Consider the following 16476-nt stretch of genomic DNA (forward strand, 5'->3'; position numbering starts at 1 on the left):
GTCTGCGCTCTCGTTGTATGTCACAACTCGCCCGCCATCTTCAAGCACTTCAAGTCGCTGCGAGCCACTCACATCCCCGGCGACCTCAACACTACAGCGGACATGCTATCACGGCAGATCACCCTCAGAGGAGAGTGGAGACTCCACCCTCAGGTGGTCCAGCTGATTTGGAGTTGATTCAGACAGGCACAGATGGACCTGTTTGCCTCCCAAGAATCCTCCCACTGCCCGCTCTGGTACGCCCTGACTGAGGCACCCCTCAGCTTAGACACGCTGGCACAAAGCTGGCCTCCGGGCCTACACAAATATGTGTTTCCCCCAGTGAGCCTACTTGCACAGACTCTGTGCAAGGTCAGGGAGGACGAGGAGCAGGTCTACTGGCCCACCCAGACGTGGTTCTCGGACTTCACGTACCTCGTGACAGCCCCCCCGGCAAATTCCCCTAAGGAAGGACCTTCTTTCTCAGGGACAGGGCACCATCTGGCACCCACGACCAGACCTCTGGAATCTCCATGTCTGGCCCCTGGACGGTGAGTGGTGGTAGACACGATCACTCAGGCTAGGGCCCCCTCTATGAGGCACCTGTATGCCTTTAAGTGGCATCTGTTTGCTAAGTGGTGTTCTTCTCGACGGGAAGACCCTCAGAGATATGCATTCGGATCGGTGCTTTCCTTCCTGCAGGAGTGGTTGGAAGGGTGGCTGTCCCCTTCCACCTTGAAGGTGTATGTTGCTGCTATAGCAGCACACCACGACACAGTTGACGGTAAGTCCTTAGGGAAGCACGACCTGATCATCAGGTTCCTGAGAGGCACCAGGAGGCTGAATCTCTCCAGACCGCGCCTCGTTCCCTCATGGGACCTCTCTGTAGTTCTTCAGGGTCTACAGAGAGCCCCCCTTTGAGCCTTTGCAGTCAGCTGAGCTTAAGGCACTCTCTTTGAAGACTTCCCTCCTGACTGCGCTCATTTCCATCAAGAGGGTAGGAGACCTGCAAGTGTTCTCTGTCAGCAAAAGTGCCTGGAGTTCGGTCCAGGCTACTCTCACGTGATCCTGAGACCCCGACCGGGCTATGTGCCCAAGGTTCCCACCACCCCTTTTAGGGACCAGGTGGTGAACCTGCGAGCGTTGCCCCAGGAGGAGGCAGACCCAGCCCTGTTGTTGCTGTGTCCTGTGCACGCTTTACGCATCTATTTGGATCGCACGCAGAGCTTTAGGATCTCTGAGCAGCTCTTTGTCTGCTTTGGTGCACAGCAGAAAGGAAGCACTGTCTCCAAGCAGAGGATCGCCCACTGGCTCATTGATGGTCTTCCTCATCTGGCTACGAGCCCATTCTACCAGGGGAGTAGCTGCCTCCTGTGCCCTGGCCAGGGGTGCCTCTCTAACAGACATTTGCTGAGCAGCAGGCTGGGCAACACCCAACACCTTTGCAAGGTTCTACAACCTCCGGGTGGAACCGGTTTCGTCCCAGATAGTGGCATGCAATACAAGCGGATAAGCCCGGGATAGCCGGCCGGGTGTATTGCTTGCACATAGCGCCTTTCACCTCCTCTGAGCTGAAGACATGTACCATTAATTCCCAGTAGTGTTCACAAACTATGTTCCCTGGTTGACTTCCTCCGAGCCCTGTGGCAGTCGAGTTTTCGGAGAGACTCACTTCCGGCCCAGTACGCATGCTAACTAAGAGCCATGTTCTGGGGTAGGTGCTCCGCATGTGGTGGTTCCCTGTAAGGTAACCCCATGCGATGTATATCTTCCGCTAATTCGTTTCCCTGTTGGCAAACTGCGTCTTCCTTGGGCAGAGCCCCCTCTGCCACAGTCTCCATGTTTGTAGTAACTCCTCCCCTGTTGGGTAGGATCTACCATGAGACTCGCCACATGGTCGGCAAGACCATGTGACATATTTTTTCCACTTAAATATCCCCCCTCTCTTTGGGCGATGTGTGGTCTTCGCGGTGTCCTCCCCTTGGGAGGGACACCCCCCAACTAGACCTGGCGGCCCAGTCAGATAATCCCCCTTCTTTTTTAGGGAGTGGAAAAAAAGAAGGGGAAAAGAGGCCACGACTGGGTTAGTCTGTCTCTATCTTTTGGGTAGTCGACTTGTCCCCAAAGGGTTGTTCGACACTCATAACTATGTTGGGGGAGGTTACGTGTCAGCCTGGTGCACTGGCTATGAGGCACACAGTGGTCTGCCCGTCACACACCGCCAGTTCACGTAACACAGTTCAGCCAGTTGTGGCATTTCGTATAGGGACCCTTAGCGTCACTACATCGACACAAAGTCGAGTGAGTGACAGATAGGGAACGTCCTGGTTACTTGCGTAACCTCCGTTCCCTGATGGAGGGAACGAGACGTTGTGTCCCTGCTGCCACAACGCTGAACTACCCGCTGAAATGGCTGGACCTTGTCTCAGCTCCTCAGCAATAAACCTGAATGAGTGGTTGCATACCAGCTCCTTTTATACCCGTATGTCCGGGGGAGTGGAATGCAAATACCTCTCGCCAATTTTCATTGGCCTTTTATCAAAGACCAGAGGTGTTTCGGGCTCCCAAGAGAGACCCTTAGTGTCACTACATCGACACAACATCTTGTTCCCTCCATCAGGGAACGGAGGTTACGCAAGTAACCAGGACGTTTTTCTCTTCTTTTTTTCACAGTCTGTGTTTGTGGTCTCTGAGAACTGCCCAATTAATGTAATGTGCTCAAGTCTTGAATGCCCACTCTATGATGATTCCTTTTCATTAATTTTTCCCTGCATAACTGTGACCCGATCTTGTGGAGGTTTTTCTCCCATGCACATTTAACTGCATGTATCTATTTAGTACAGGGAGAAAGAGTAAGCTTTGCAGAATGAAGAATTGTTTTTTAGCATGGCTTTCCTCTGTATAGTCCATTGAATGCCAATCAGTTGGCTCAAACTGAAACAGATCGAATAGAAGCTTCCTGACATGCAATTAAACAGAGCCTCTAATCATGTTAGTCACACTGAGTTTAAACTATTTAAATTCACACTCTTAGATGCACAAGTTGAAGAGCAAAGTGGTGTTTAACAAGTCCAAATCTCTCAAGGCCTGCTGTAATTTAACAGTGTAGTGCACTGTCACATTCTGATCATAGCATGTGTTCCTTCTGCTTCAAAGGTTTAGTACAATATTAAAACTCAAATTCAAAGAGCTTTATTGTGATTTTTGCCTAATATTTCTTTCAAGACAACTATGCAGAAAGTAGGAAGTGTGCCGTCTTCACTACTTCACTGCAACTAAGCATGGTGCTAGCAATGTGAAGGTTGTGGTTTCTATTTCCATGGAATGAGTGTGCTAATAAAATATATAGTTTGAATGCACTGTAATACACTGAATGCATACTGTAATGCAATGTTATGTAAATGTCTACCACTGTAGTTCCATCTACTACCATGATATTTTTTCCTGTCAAGATGATCACACAGAAATTCAATATGTTGCTACCAGGGGTTAAATTGGGTTTTCGGAGGTGGGGGAACCCTACAATTGGGTGATGTGTAATCATGCCACCCCCCTCTGTTTTACTGGGATAATGATTTGTCTGTCATTATTTGTGTCATTAATCAACCTAATTGTGAAAATACATAATTACATGGAATATTTGGGTAAGTGTTTTACATTAAATGACAAGAAAAAAATAAATAAGAATGATATGGAATGTATTTTATACATTTTATAAAAATCAGATGACAGTTTGGACAAGTTACCTTCTTCTTGCTCTAGGTTTGGGGTCATCTTATAGAACATGCTAAACTTAAATCTAATTACATCACAATATAAAAGTAAATACACATTGTTCTTAACAGGGGAATCAAACACCTTCTACGTTTTACTCAAATTATTATTCTGATTATGATAAAAAATTTGCATTCAGTTATAAAAGAGTTAAAAATTATTTTCACTAGTGAATCCCACTATATATTTGCTTGAAAAAAAATTCCAAAAGAAAAAAAAGCACACACACACAGAGAAAATAAAAATAAATGCTGAATCAACAACATGGGGTACACACATAAATATACAAATAACAGTGAAACCTTTTACGGTGTGTTGGTCAAGTGGTCTATTGATTTCAAGTGGTATGAGTTTGATCAATTTTGATGTTGCTTTAGATGCGGATTCCGGATGTGATTCCAGATTCAAAACCGCTTCGTGTTTTCAGCTTTTTAACTAAACTAAGCAAAATCGCTACTGCATATAAGTGGATCTAAGAAAAGGGTGAGCAGATGATTCCATATTACGCAATTTCTATGAAACAGAGATCGGACCGGCGGGATACAGAAGCGGAACGTGTGTCTGGATGCGGGGGTGAGTTGTCTCGTGCCTCTCTCGTATACACTCCCTCTATCAATGTCCGCAACTGACTAGAGCAAAGCATAATGAATCAGAGATATTTTGAACAAGTAGCCTACACTTGCGAAATAGATACGGAATGTGTCAAATGGATCAAACAAAAACTGCATCGCAGAATACAAGAAATGGAATGGATTTACAAACAAGATTTTTTTTTTCTTTTTGGACTCGATCCGGACCGTACCAGCCCAATTTAACCCCTGGTTGCTACTGAATGTTCCTGTACCCTGACATCGATACCATTCTGCTGAGTTACTGATGGGCGCCATCTTCCATCACACATTTTTGCATCAGTTCAAATGTGTTTACCTTTTCCTGTTGCACTACTTTTAGACAAGGTTTCTGGTCCCATGGAAACCATGAAGTAATTGGTTTACATAATAAGCACAACTCGGAGGTTGCATTTTCCCTCTTCGATTTAATTTTTACTCTTGTGATGATTAGGTTTGGGGTTAGATTATGACAAATGATTAATAAAATATGCATTGTTGTTGAGTGTATTACGTCATTTACAACTAAAAACAACCTGCTTTTTGGCACCACTCTGTGGAAATTTCACCCGGAAGCTGGAGCTCACACATGCTCATACATTCAACAACACTTCCAGCTTCTGCCACTGGGGACAGTGGGTCAAATTTAAATAAGCACATATTAATTTCAGATGACAAACTTTCAACCTACCTAATGATTTTTGTATATGTAGCTTATAGGGAGAGTTCACTCAAAATGAAAATTCTCATAATTTACTTACCCTCATGCCATCTCGGATGTGGATGACTTCTTTCTTCTGCAGAACACAAACGAAGAATATTAAAGCTCTGTAGGTCCATACAATGCAAGTGAATGTGTACCAAAATGTTTAAGCTTAAAAGTAATCCATATGACTCCAGTGATATCCATATCTTCAGAAGTGAAATGATAAATGTGGGTGTGAAACAGATCAATATTTAAGTCCTTTTTTTACTATCAATCTTCACTTTCACATTTTTCTTCTTTTGCTTTTGGCGATTCACATTCTTCATGCATATCGCCACCTACTGGGCAAGAAGGAGAATTTTTAGTAAAAAGGGACTTAAATATTGATCTGTTTCTCATAAAATGTATAGCTTGCATGCAAGTTTCTGTAAGAACTGTAAGCTGCTTTGGATTAAAGCATATGTCAAATGCATAAAAAATGTATGTGGTTGCCTGATGCCTTGCGACGGAGTCAACACCGTGATGAGTAAAGGGCTAAGAACACAGTTTTTGAAGGCTAGTTATGGATCCTGTGGTCTGTTAGTCAGGAAGTCTAGGGTCAAGGTGCAAAGTGTGGTGTTTAAATTCTTCATGCAGAGAGTTCTCCAATTAGTGTCTCTGATATGACAGTGAAGTGCTGAAGTGATGTCAACAAGCATTCAAACATAAGTGTTTTTATTGTTCTGCTGGGAGATAGCAAAGTGGGTGGTAGATATTATGGCATGCACAGAGGATTAGTTATGACTGTAAGCAAACTTGTGTGGGTAATATGGAAGCCTTAATGTGGGTCATGACCAGTTGCTTTAAAGCACTTCATTATAAATGTGAGATCAAGGCAGTGGTGGTCATTAAGCGATGTTAACAGTGACTTCTTTGGCACAACATGATTGTGGCAGTTTTGAAATGCAGGAATATCAGCAATTGTTTGTGTGATGTTGAAGGTATCTGTGACAAAATCAAATAACTAAGGCACTACCCTGCTGAAAAGAACAAATGTGGTTTCATGAAAAGTCATAATAATTAGTACAAGATGACAAACTCATTGGTTTTAAAATTATGTTGATTTGATGGTCTCTATAGGAATACAAGTGGTACCTGTTCGTACAAGCCAAACTGTACGATATCTTATGATTTTACCATCACATACAAATTATTATGAGTTGTCTTGAGACTATGTTGAAAGACCATCTTAGACCAGCACAGTCCAGGCAGTTTATGCTGGTCTGATGCTGGTCTTGCTGATTAACATTTCTGGATGACCAGCATGTCTTTTCTGGCTGGTTGATCAATAAAGTCTTGATGGTTAAGCTTAATAAGGTTCCTGGTGAGGATACAAGCATACCAGCATCCCATGCTGGGTAACAGAATCCAAAGAAACAGCAAAAGGTGGTGGTCAGCAATGCTGGTCTTTTTAGCTGGATCTCTAAGCACCCTACCAGGGAATCCATCTGCGCCAGTAGATTTGCATGGGTTGACTGTCTGCATTTGTCTGCTAATCTCTGTCACTGTAACAAAAATCTCCTGATCATCAGTTTGGTAAAGTTGTATTCTTGGGTGGGGTGTTCAGAATCAGCTTTATTGCCAAGTATGCTTACATATACAAGCTTCCAGTGTAATACAATACAAAAACAGCAGCAAGACACAGATAATAATAAAAAATAGTTATACACATACGTACATACATACATACACATACGTAGTGCAATCTAATACAAATCTGTTATCTGTTATGTACAGTGCAAATACAAATCTGTTATGTACAGTGCAAATGTTTTTTGGTTTTTTTGTTTGTTTGTTTGTTTTTGTGTTTTTTTTTTTCTCCAGAGGAATGAAATGGCAGAAGAGGTTGGATGTGTTGGATAAATATAATAAAGCCTAAACTATGTGTATTGCACATAATTATTGCTCAATGGGGCAATTTAACAGTTCATGAGATGGATAGAAAACTGTTCCTGTGCCTGACGGTTCTGGTGCTCAGAGCTCTGAAGCGTCGGCCAGAAGGCAACAGTTCAAAAAGGTAATGGGCAGGGTGAGTGGTGTCCAGAGTGATTTTTCCAGCCTTTTTCCTTACTCTGGAAGTGTATAGTTCTTGAAGGGGGTGGGGGCAGGGGGCAACCAATAATCCTCTCAGCAGTCCGAACTGTCCTTTGTAGTCTTCTGATGTCTGATTTCGTAGCTGAACCAAACCAGACAGTTATTGAAGTGCAGAGGACAGACTCAATGACTGCTGAGTAGAACTGTATCAGCAGCACCTGTGGCAGGTTGAACTTCCTAAACTGGCGAAGGAAGTACAACCTCTGCTGGGCCTTTTTCACAATGGAGTCAATGTGTGTCTCCCACTTCAGGTCCTGTGAGATGGTAGTGCCCAGGAACCTGAATGACTCCACTGCTGCCACAGTGCTGTTTAGAATGGTGAGGGGGTCAGTGTTGGGGTGTTCCTCCTAAAGTCCACAATCATCTCCACCGTTTTGAGCGTGTTCAGCTCAAGGTTGTTTTGACTGCACCAGACAGCCAGCTGTTCAACCTCCCTTCTGCATGCAGACTCATCATCATCTCGGATGAGGCTGATGACAGTGGTGTCATCTGCAAACTTCAGGAGCTTGACAGAGGGGTCCTTGGTGATGCAGTCACTGGTGTAGAGGGAGAAGAGTAGTGGGGAGAGCACACATCCCTGGGGGGCACCAGTGCTGATTGTACAGGTGCTGGAAGTGAGTTTCCCCAGTCTCACAAGCTGCTGCCTGTCTGTCAGAAAGCTGGTAATCCACTGACAGATAGACATGGGAATAGAGAGTTGGTGTAGTTTAGTCCGGTGAATAGATGGGATGATGGTGTTGAAAGCCGAACTGAAGTCCACAAAAAGGATCCTTGCATATGTCCCTGGTCTGTCCAGATGTTGCAGGATATGATGCAATCCCATGTTGACTGCATCATCCACAGACCTGTTTGCTCAATAAGCAAATTGCAGGGGATCTAGAAAGGGTCCAGTGATGTTCTTCAGGTGGGCCAACACCAGTCTCTCAAATGATTTCATGACCAAAGACGTCAGGGCGACAGGTCTGTAGTTATTAAATCCTGTGATTTTTGGTTTCTTTGGGACAGGAATAATGATTGAGCGTTTGAAGCAGCAAGGGACTTCACACTGCTCCAATGATCTCTGTGAAGATGTGGGCCAGCTGGTTAGCACAGGATCGAAGACACGCTGGTGAGATGCCATCTGGGCTTGAAACTTTCCTCATCTTTTGTTTCCGAAAGACCTGGCTCACATCATCTTCACAGATCTTAAGTGCAGGTTGAGTAGCAGGAGGGGGGAGGAGGGTGGTTGCAGGAGGTGTTGGCAAAGAAGTGGCTGCACATCAGCCAGGGAGGTTTCACCATTGGGGACATTGCTTTTGCTCTTGTAGTAGGTAGCATGCTTGAGATCAGTGTTTCTCAACTCCCCCAAGCACTGCACATTTTAGATGTCTCGCTAATCTGATGTACCCAATTCAAGTCATGTACTCCGCTAATGAGTTGATGAATTGAATTTGGTGTGTTAGACAAAAGAGACATCCAAAAGCGAGTGAATGATGACATTTTCATTTTGGGGTGAGCAAATCCTTTAGAAAAGAACTCTGTCCTGGGGAGGATTTGTTCATTTGGAGCAAGGTTGCAAGGGTGACCAGTGAGCACACACTCTTTCTGCCATGGAAATAAAGACTGCGTTCACTGATACAGGTTTGTACACACGGTCAGCAACATCCAATGGTGACAAAGAGCCCTGGAAAATAAGTTCACATAGTCCAGACATCACAATATCACATTATTATAGAAGGACCCATTGTTCCTTCCCTGAACTTTCAAGTCTTGCCCAGTTCAACATCAAAATCTAATTTTGAGAAACCAATGCATACACTAGCAGAATCCTTTACCAGGAGAGATTTTTTCAATAGCATTTTGAATTGTAATTTTATTGTATTATTATTATTTACTTTTTTTGTTTTTTTGTTTTTTGTATGCACTAATGTAAAAAGAAAGCATTGGTTTGGATTTGAAACACAATAACTATACAATTAGAAAGATTAAACTATTCCTCGATACTTTAGCACATAAACTTACATTGTGGGTCAAACCTTTATTAAAGGTTGGTTGTAAAAGTTTCTATTACTGTGTAACAAAAAGACTTTTGGTTAGTTTGTGGTCATTTTAGTTTTTAAGTCATGAAAAAAAATTCTGTTTAGTTTCAGTTTTCCAATTATGTTATTCTTTTTATTGCAGTTACCAAACATGATTTCATGTTGTTTTTTGATTCAGTTTCTGCAAACGATAATAACACTGCTTCCTTCTCCTCACCCATCACTAATAAGCAGCATACACTGTGTTGATTCACTGGAATAGGGACTGTGGGTCACTATGTCTGCAAAATATTTCTATAAAATCCTCTTCTTCTCATCTAGCTCAGTTTATAGCTTCGCAATAAATCATGGCTCTTCATTCTGCTGGAAAACAAACAACAACAACAACAAAACTCTGAAGCTTACTTTGGTGAAGTCAGGATTTAATTTCTTGAGATTAGTTCAGCGGAAACCTCATAACATTAATATGGATCAGACACCCAGGCTTTGTTTTCCAAATTGACTGAGATTAATGAAGGATGCAGATTTTCTCATTAATTATTTGCAGAAGAGTGGTTTTACTTATTAAATATGTGCTACTGTCAAATTATGCTTTGGAAATTCAGCCATGTCATTATTACAGATATGACTGTAAATGATTTTTGAAGCTGTATGCAGCTTAAACTTTTTGGGAACTGATTCAAAAATAACTATTCTGAATATTAGAGAATAATAAACAAAAAGTGAACAGAAGCCAAAACATGAGAGGCATCAGGCATTAACTGCTGAGAGAGAGACAGTCTGCCATACAACACTGATCATACTTGGTTGAAAAGCCATTGCTTTTACTACACAAATAATAGCTCAGCCATGGCCATTTCTGGTGGGTCTAGACCAGTGTGATCGTACTAGTATTTGTATGTATGGCACTAGCACTTGCACATTTTCGTATGTTTGGATAGACACTGAAACGAACATGTCAATGTATTTACAGCATCTAAAAACTAAATCCCTTTTATGTAATAGCAAAATTTGAGACTTATATACTGTACGTTTATGGATCCTTTGATGTTCAGATATAGAGTATTGAATTAATAGAATTCATAGGTTAATTGTATTGTTTTTATAATAAAAGAGATTAAATACGTTTAATAGCACATTTATTAAACACAAATAATGCATTTACCTAATTTGACATTACAGTGTTTTGTTCTGTTCTATGTAATTTCTAAAGACTGGCACCATTGTGAAAGTACACTCAGCAGATGAGTGAAACACGTTAATGTTACACCATATCATTCACACTCACACTGTTACACTCACTTGGTTTCATCCTTGTTGAACTTTAATGATAAATATATTCAGCCATGTAAAAGTACAAATGATTTATTAGTCCTTTCTGCATTACGTTTATAAATAAATCAGCCATTGAAAAGGTATAATTTACTAATACAGTCTCGCTATTAGACTGTGCCTGAGTATTGATCTCTGTCATTATGGCAGTACTCTTGCAAAGCAATTTCAGTTCTGACCAGTCACCAGGGGATTCATAAAAAAATTGTCTCTAAAATTGTTCTTGAGGAAAAGGGTTTACATATTGATGCTGTCAGTATTTTGATATTGTACATTTCAGTGTCTATCCAAACATACAAATCTGAATACTTACAAATACATATGAAGTTACACACAGATGGAACATACAGATGTATTCTAGCAGGGTCAGTCAAGTGCCCACTCAAACCTTTGTTGTTGAAAAACTCACCTTTATAGTTAATATCCTTATACAGCTGGGTTATTGCATTTGCCATCAATTAAACAAATGGATATTTTGTTTGTTATAAAGAGTTCATCTCAGGTTAGCTGAATTTTGTCTGCTTTTTAAAGAACAAGCACAACCTTTGACACAATAGACAGAAGGAGATCTAGAGGACATCCAATAAATGATAAAATGAAGCAAAATTACAGGAGAGAACAAAGCGCCATTTCACACAATGCTTACATGACCTTAGAACAACCCTGACATTTCCTTCAGCTACTTGAAAGCTTGCCTTTTTAAGTGGCCCTGCCATATATTATGATATACAATATAAATAGAGAGAGAGAGAGAGAGAGAGAGAGAGAGGAGGAGGAGGAGGAGAAGCATATTTTATTTGCATTACCACCTGAGTGGGCCGTCAGTATCTCACCATATAAAAGGCCATGGATTATATTCTCCTTTTAAAAATCCCAGCATCCCAGTACTTGGGTCCTTGAGCTCCAGTAGGGCGGACAGTAGCAGAGAGTTAGATGAACGAGGTAGGAGTATCCCGATCGATATTAACCTGGACTGCCCATACAGAAGAGAGAATGAAGAATCAGGATGAGGTGGTCAATATGAGTTTAACAGATGGAAGCATCTGTGTTTGTTTAAATGAGCTCCTCCTGCGAGTCTAACAACATGGTATACATCTGTGCTTTAATGCCACATTAAATCTGCAGTAAGAAAACATATGCTGTCAGAGGTAACATTTCCTCTTAGGAGGCAAAAGTATATATTGTTACTCATTAAAATCCCATCAGCCAAAGCGACTGTATTTCAGAGGATTACAGTGGGGTTTTTTGCTCTTGAAATGCTATTCACTGTGTTGTCTGGTCACTATGTACTGCTGGTTTTTCAAACTATTTAGATGACTGATCTTTTTAATATTCATATATTGTTTGCATTTAGATCAAATAAATAGATTAGACCTATAAAACTTTTAAGCTCTTATAGGAATATTCCTGGTTCAATACAAGGTAAGCTCAATCGACAGCATTTGTGGCATAATGTTCATTACCACAAAAAGTAGAAACCAACAGCAGAACAAAAGCTGTAAAGACATCTTATGTTAGGGCATATATTTCCAAGTAGCTTTGGTGCGTAAGCTCAAAAATCATAATTAAGTCCAAAAAAAGAGAGGAAGCTCACACACAATATGTAGAAAAAAGTCTTACAAATTTTTTTGGTTTGTTTATTGAGAGGCCAAAAAGCGCAAAAGTGCAAAAGTGCAAAAAGTGCATAAGTGCATAAGTGCAAAAAAAAAAAAGAAAAACATTTAGTGGTCCTTGGTGTCCCATTAACAATAGCACACCTGATTCTATTTATAGAGAGGGAGGATTTACCATATTTCTCCTAATAGAATAGACTTAAAAATATACAAATGTTTGCTAAATGTTATAGACATATACAATATTGTCTCTTTATATGATATACTGGCATTCACATATATTACAAAAGTAACAAAGAAAGGTTACAAAGAATCTACGTATATATATATCTTCTTTATCTCCTGATATAGCTATTACCTATTACCTATTACATATATTGTATCACAACCATATACCAATATTCATTACTCAAAGAAGAATTATTGTATGCACATAAATCAGTACAGAATAAAAATTTGTCTCATACATATATTATTCTTCGGGAAATGTAAATTACTGTATGTCAGTACAAATGTTGGCCATGCATAATTAAAGAACATGGGCATAGTACAACCGATATTCAAAATGTATACACATATTTTCAAAAGTAAACTGTACATAGTTATATTTGCAAATATACCATGATTCAAATCATAGGCATGTGCAAATCTAAATGCGTCATAATAATCCTATAGAAAACAGCCGAGGGACACAACTTCATTCATTCCCAGGGGATGTAAAGATTTAAAATGAATATCCATCTGGATTCACATTCTGGATTTCATCTGTGTGCTCTTTCAAACTGACTCTTCAATCAGTTCACTAACTGGACGTCTATTGGTAGGGGATTGTGATTGGATAGTTTAATCCAATCATGCACTTCGTCATACAGATATGCTTTACTCTCAAAAACTGTGTGTATGATAAACTATTTTTTAAATACGTTGGATGCGAACTCGATGCATGAAAAATACTGTTTTTGTCAGTAGGTTTTGTATATAATGTCATAGATAGCGATCCTAAATGCAAACAGACTTTCGTATCCAAAAAGGATACTGAATTTGGGTCTATTCCAGCATTACATTTGATAGAATCAGCCATGTTATTTAGGAAGTTCAGAAAATCCCCAAAGTTTTCTTTAGATCCCCTGAAAATGCAAAAAAAAAATAAAAATAAAAAAAAATAAAAATCATTGACGTTTCTTTTCCACATCAAAATGTATTTGGAAAAATGGTTATTATTTCAAATACATTTTTGTTCCAGATAACCCATAACAAGACAGGCATAGTCTGGGGAAAATTTTGAACCCATCACAGCTCCCTGTTTCTGGAGATAATAGCGATCCTCAAATAATAAATAATTCTTAAAAAGAAGCATGGACGTCATGTCAAGAATAAAATTAGATGGTGAAGTTTTATCAATTCTTGATTCAAGGAAAAACTTGAGAGCTTCCAAACCCAAATTATGCAGGGTGTTGATGTATAAAGAAACCACATCTAATGAGACCAGAAAGATATTTGCATCACAACTTTCAAAGTGAACATCTTTCAATTGTTGTATAAAATCACATGTATCCTTCAAATAAGATTACCACACAAATAAATTTAGACTCGTCCCTACTTTTCTTTAAAGAAAGCAAAAATCGAGGGTAGAGAGGCACAATGGATACGAAAGGGGGCCAATTTTTGAATGGTTTAAAGGCAGAAATGTGAAGCTAATAACTTTATGAAGCACTTATATTAATTATCCTGTTAAATATTGTGTATTATTTGAGCTGTAAAGTTGTTAAAATTGTTTTAACAGTCATTTTTGGATTTACAGCATTATGTCGTCATAGCAACAAAGTTGTAAATTGGATATAACTTTGCAGAGAAAAGGTTAGTAAGTGATTTTATCACACTAAAACCATGTTAACACGCATATTGTTTATGTCTTGTGACTAGTGAGTATTTTAACATTCATAAATTGGCCCTCATTCTCTTCCATTGTAAGTGCCTGCACTGTAACCCAGATTTTTGCTATTTTTAAAGAAAAGGAGGGACGAGTCAAAATGTATTTTTGTGGTAATCAGCATTATGCCACAAATGCTGTGGATTGAATCAGTTGTATTGAACCCGGAATATTCCTTTAATAGATTTAAATAAAATTAATAAAGGCCCTGAAATTTAGTTAAAAGGCTTGGTTTAAATACAGTGGAGCAGTCTAGACTGTATACATTTTTTATTCATTCAAAACTAAATTCAAGTTCCAAGACTTTGTTAGGTCAAAGAGTTGCTGCTTTCAGAGTAGATCCCAACACAGCACTCAAAATTCTGAAACAGTTTGACTACTTTAATGATATTAAACCTGAGATATATCTGCAAGTTTATTGGCTTTTAAATAGACTGTATAACTTTCATACCACAATCCAACACTCCTCTTTCCTCCCAAATAGGAGGATGATTAAATGGAAATGCCAGCAGGGATAAGTCCTGCAGATATATGTCAGTCCATTTGCACTAAAAACCTGGATTCGAAGGTCACATCAATAAGTCTTTATTTCAACCACATGCACCATTAATCATTCAAACTCACATCTGTCATCACAGAGCACTAATGTGCTGTCTATAGATCTATCCTGCTTTGAGGGTCACCCTTTACTTTAAAAAAGTGTCTTATTGATTCCACCACTTTCGCATCAAATATCTGGGCATATGTGATATCCTGTCTCAGTTTGCATGTGCCTATTTTGAAAAATAAAATGTGAGGTCAAGGACAGAAATTATCTGTGATTACCTGGAAAAATTTTCAGATAATTGCCATTTATATACAATAAATAATTTATATATACGTCTTTGAAGTATTTGTAATTATCAGAATGTTTATTTTATACAAAACATGCAAATAAATGCTTTGATTCACCAAGTTGCATTTACATTAAATGGATTAATCATACTGTCATGTGGTCAGTATACAAAACAATCAATAATATACCATCTTGAGCAAATACGTTTACATAGGGAATGATTTATTGTAGAACAAACATTTTCTATTAATCATGCAACCATAGTAATGTAAGACAGTAACTAAGGCACAGCTTAGTTGTAGACCATTGGCTTTTGGCAATACCACAGTATGAAATGTTAGCCAGGATACATTAGAACAAATGGGGTCACATCACTCCATATATGAAATCCAGATTGTTGTTGTTTATATGTCTATTGTTGTTATGGTGCCAATAGCTGTATTTTTAGTAAATTACCAGTAATGTATGATAAGAAGAAGCTTCTTTTTAATAGCTGTCAAATGGATGATTGCTATGCACTCTTGTTATTAAATGAAATATGTTCTGAACTTATTAGGTAATTTCTTCTGGTAATTTCCTCTTCAAAAGAACCATTTATAAGCAGAACTAAAATTATGCATAATTATGAGGCTTTATTTGTCAATGAAAACATTTCCTAATGAATGCAAGTACAGAAGGGATTTGCAACTACATTTAAAGCTTTTCTATTCTATTTATTTCTGTTTTAACATTCCCATCTACATAGCTTGTGTGTTTTGTAAGTGTGATTTTATGGCCTTTTTTTTTATTAATTTTTTTTAACCAAAGAAACAACCTCTTTAAGCCAAGGGACACTGATCATTAAATGATGGTTTGCTTATCTTAAACCACACAAATATTTGTGTTACAATGTGATCCCTGTCTGTTATGAATTATGCAATCGCAGTTTAAAAAATTTGAGTGTTCATCTTTGAGAATTTTAGACAAACATTACATCCTTGCAATGGATGGCTTGATGAACATTGCCGTGATGCTGAAATTGTCATCTCTTATTTCAGGAGAGGACAACTGGGGACTTTGCAGAACATCAAAGGGTAAGTCTGAAGACATTAATATTCAGTATTATTTTTATTTAATGCACACAAAAATATAATTATGACAAGATAAAAACTAAAAACAATTCAATAAAATGGACCTCGATAAAAACATTTTCAAATCAAAATTCTAATTACACAAATGTGTATTTTCCTGAGCATTGGTTTTGTATGTTGGTTTCAATCAACAAGGTCTTACAGTAGAGTGACTTCTATGAATCCAATGCTATAAACGAAAAAAAAAACAAAAAAAAAAACCTGTGGCATGTTGGGAAAAAAGATCTATATGTGTTCAATGCAATGTATCTTTTTTCCTGTGCAATTCTGGTGGAAATGTTCAATAGCTTTTTTGTAGCCAAGACTCTAAGGTATGTGCCTAAACAGAAATTAACTTTCAGAAATACACCTACTCTGAGAAATGTTCATTGGAGTAAAATGTCTGATAACTAGCCCCGGTCTACAACTGTACATCAAA

At 39.0% G+C, this 16476-nt stretch overlaps 1 protein-coding gene across 4 annotated transcripts in view; it reads left to right on the top strand.

Moving 5' to 3' along the window:
• Positions 1–16476, top strand: part of tnr (tenascin R (restrictin, janusin)) — a 252997-nt gene that overhangs the window by 51335 nt on the left and 185186 nt on the right. For all 4 annotated transcript variants that reach the window (XM_051698725.1, XM_051698723.1, XM_051698726.1 and 1 more), the window contains one exon: positions 15966–16001. The gene's annotated coding sequence lies outside the window, so the exon portion shown is untranslated. The remainder of the gene's footprint in view (positions 1–15965; positions 16002–16476) is intronic.

This window comes from Myxocyprinus asiaticus, chromosome 5 (genome assembly GCF_019703515.2).
Source record: "Myxocyprinus asiaticus isolate MX2 ecotype Aquarium Trade chromosome 5, UBuf_Myxa_2, whole genome shotgun sequence".
Lineage (NCBI taxonomy): Eukaryota > Metazoa > Chordata > Actinopteri > Cypriniformes > Catostomidae > Myxocyprinus > Myxocyprinus asiaticus.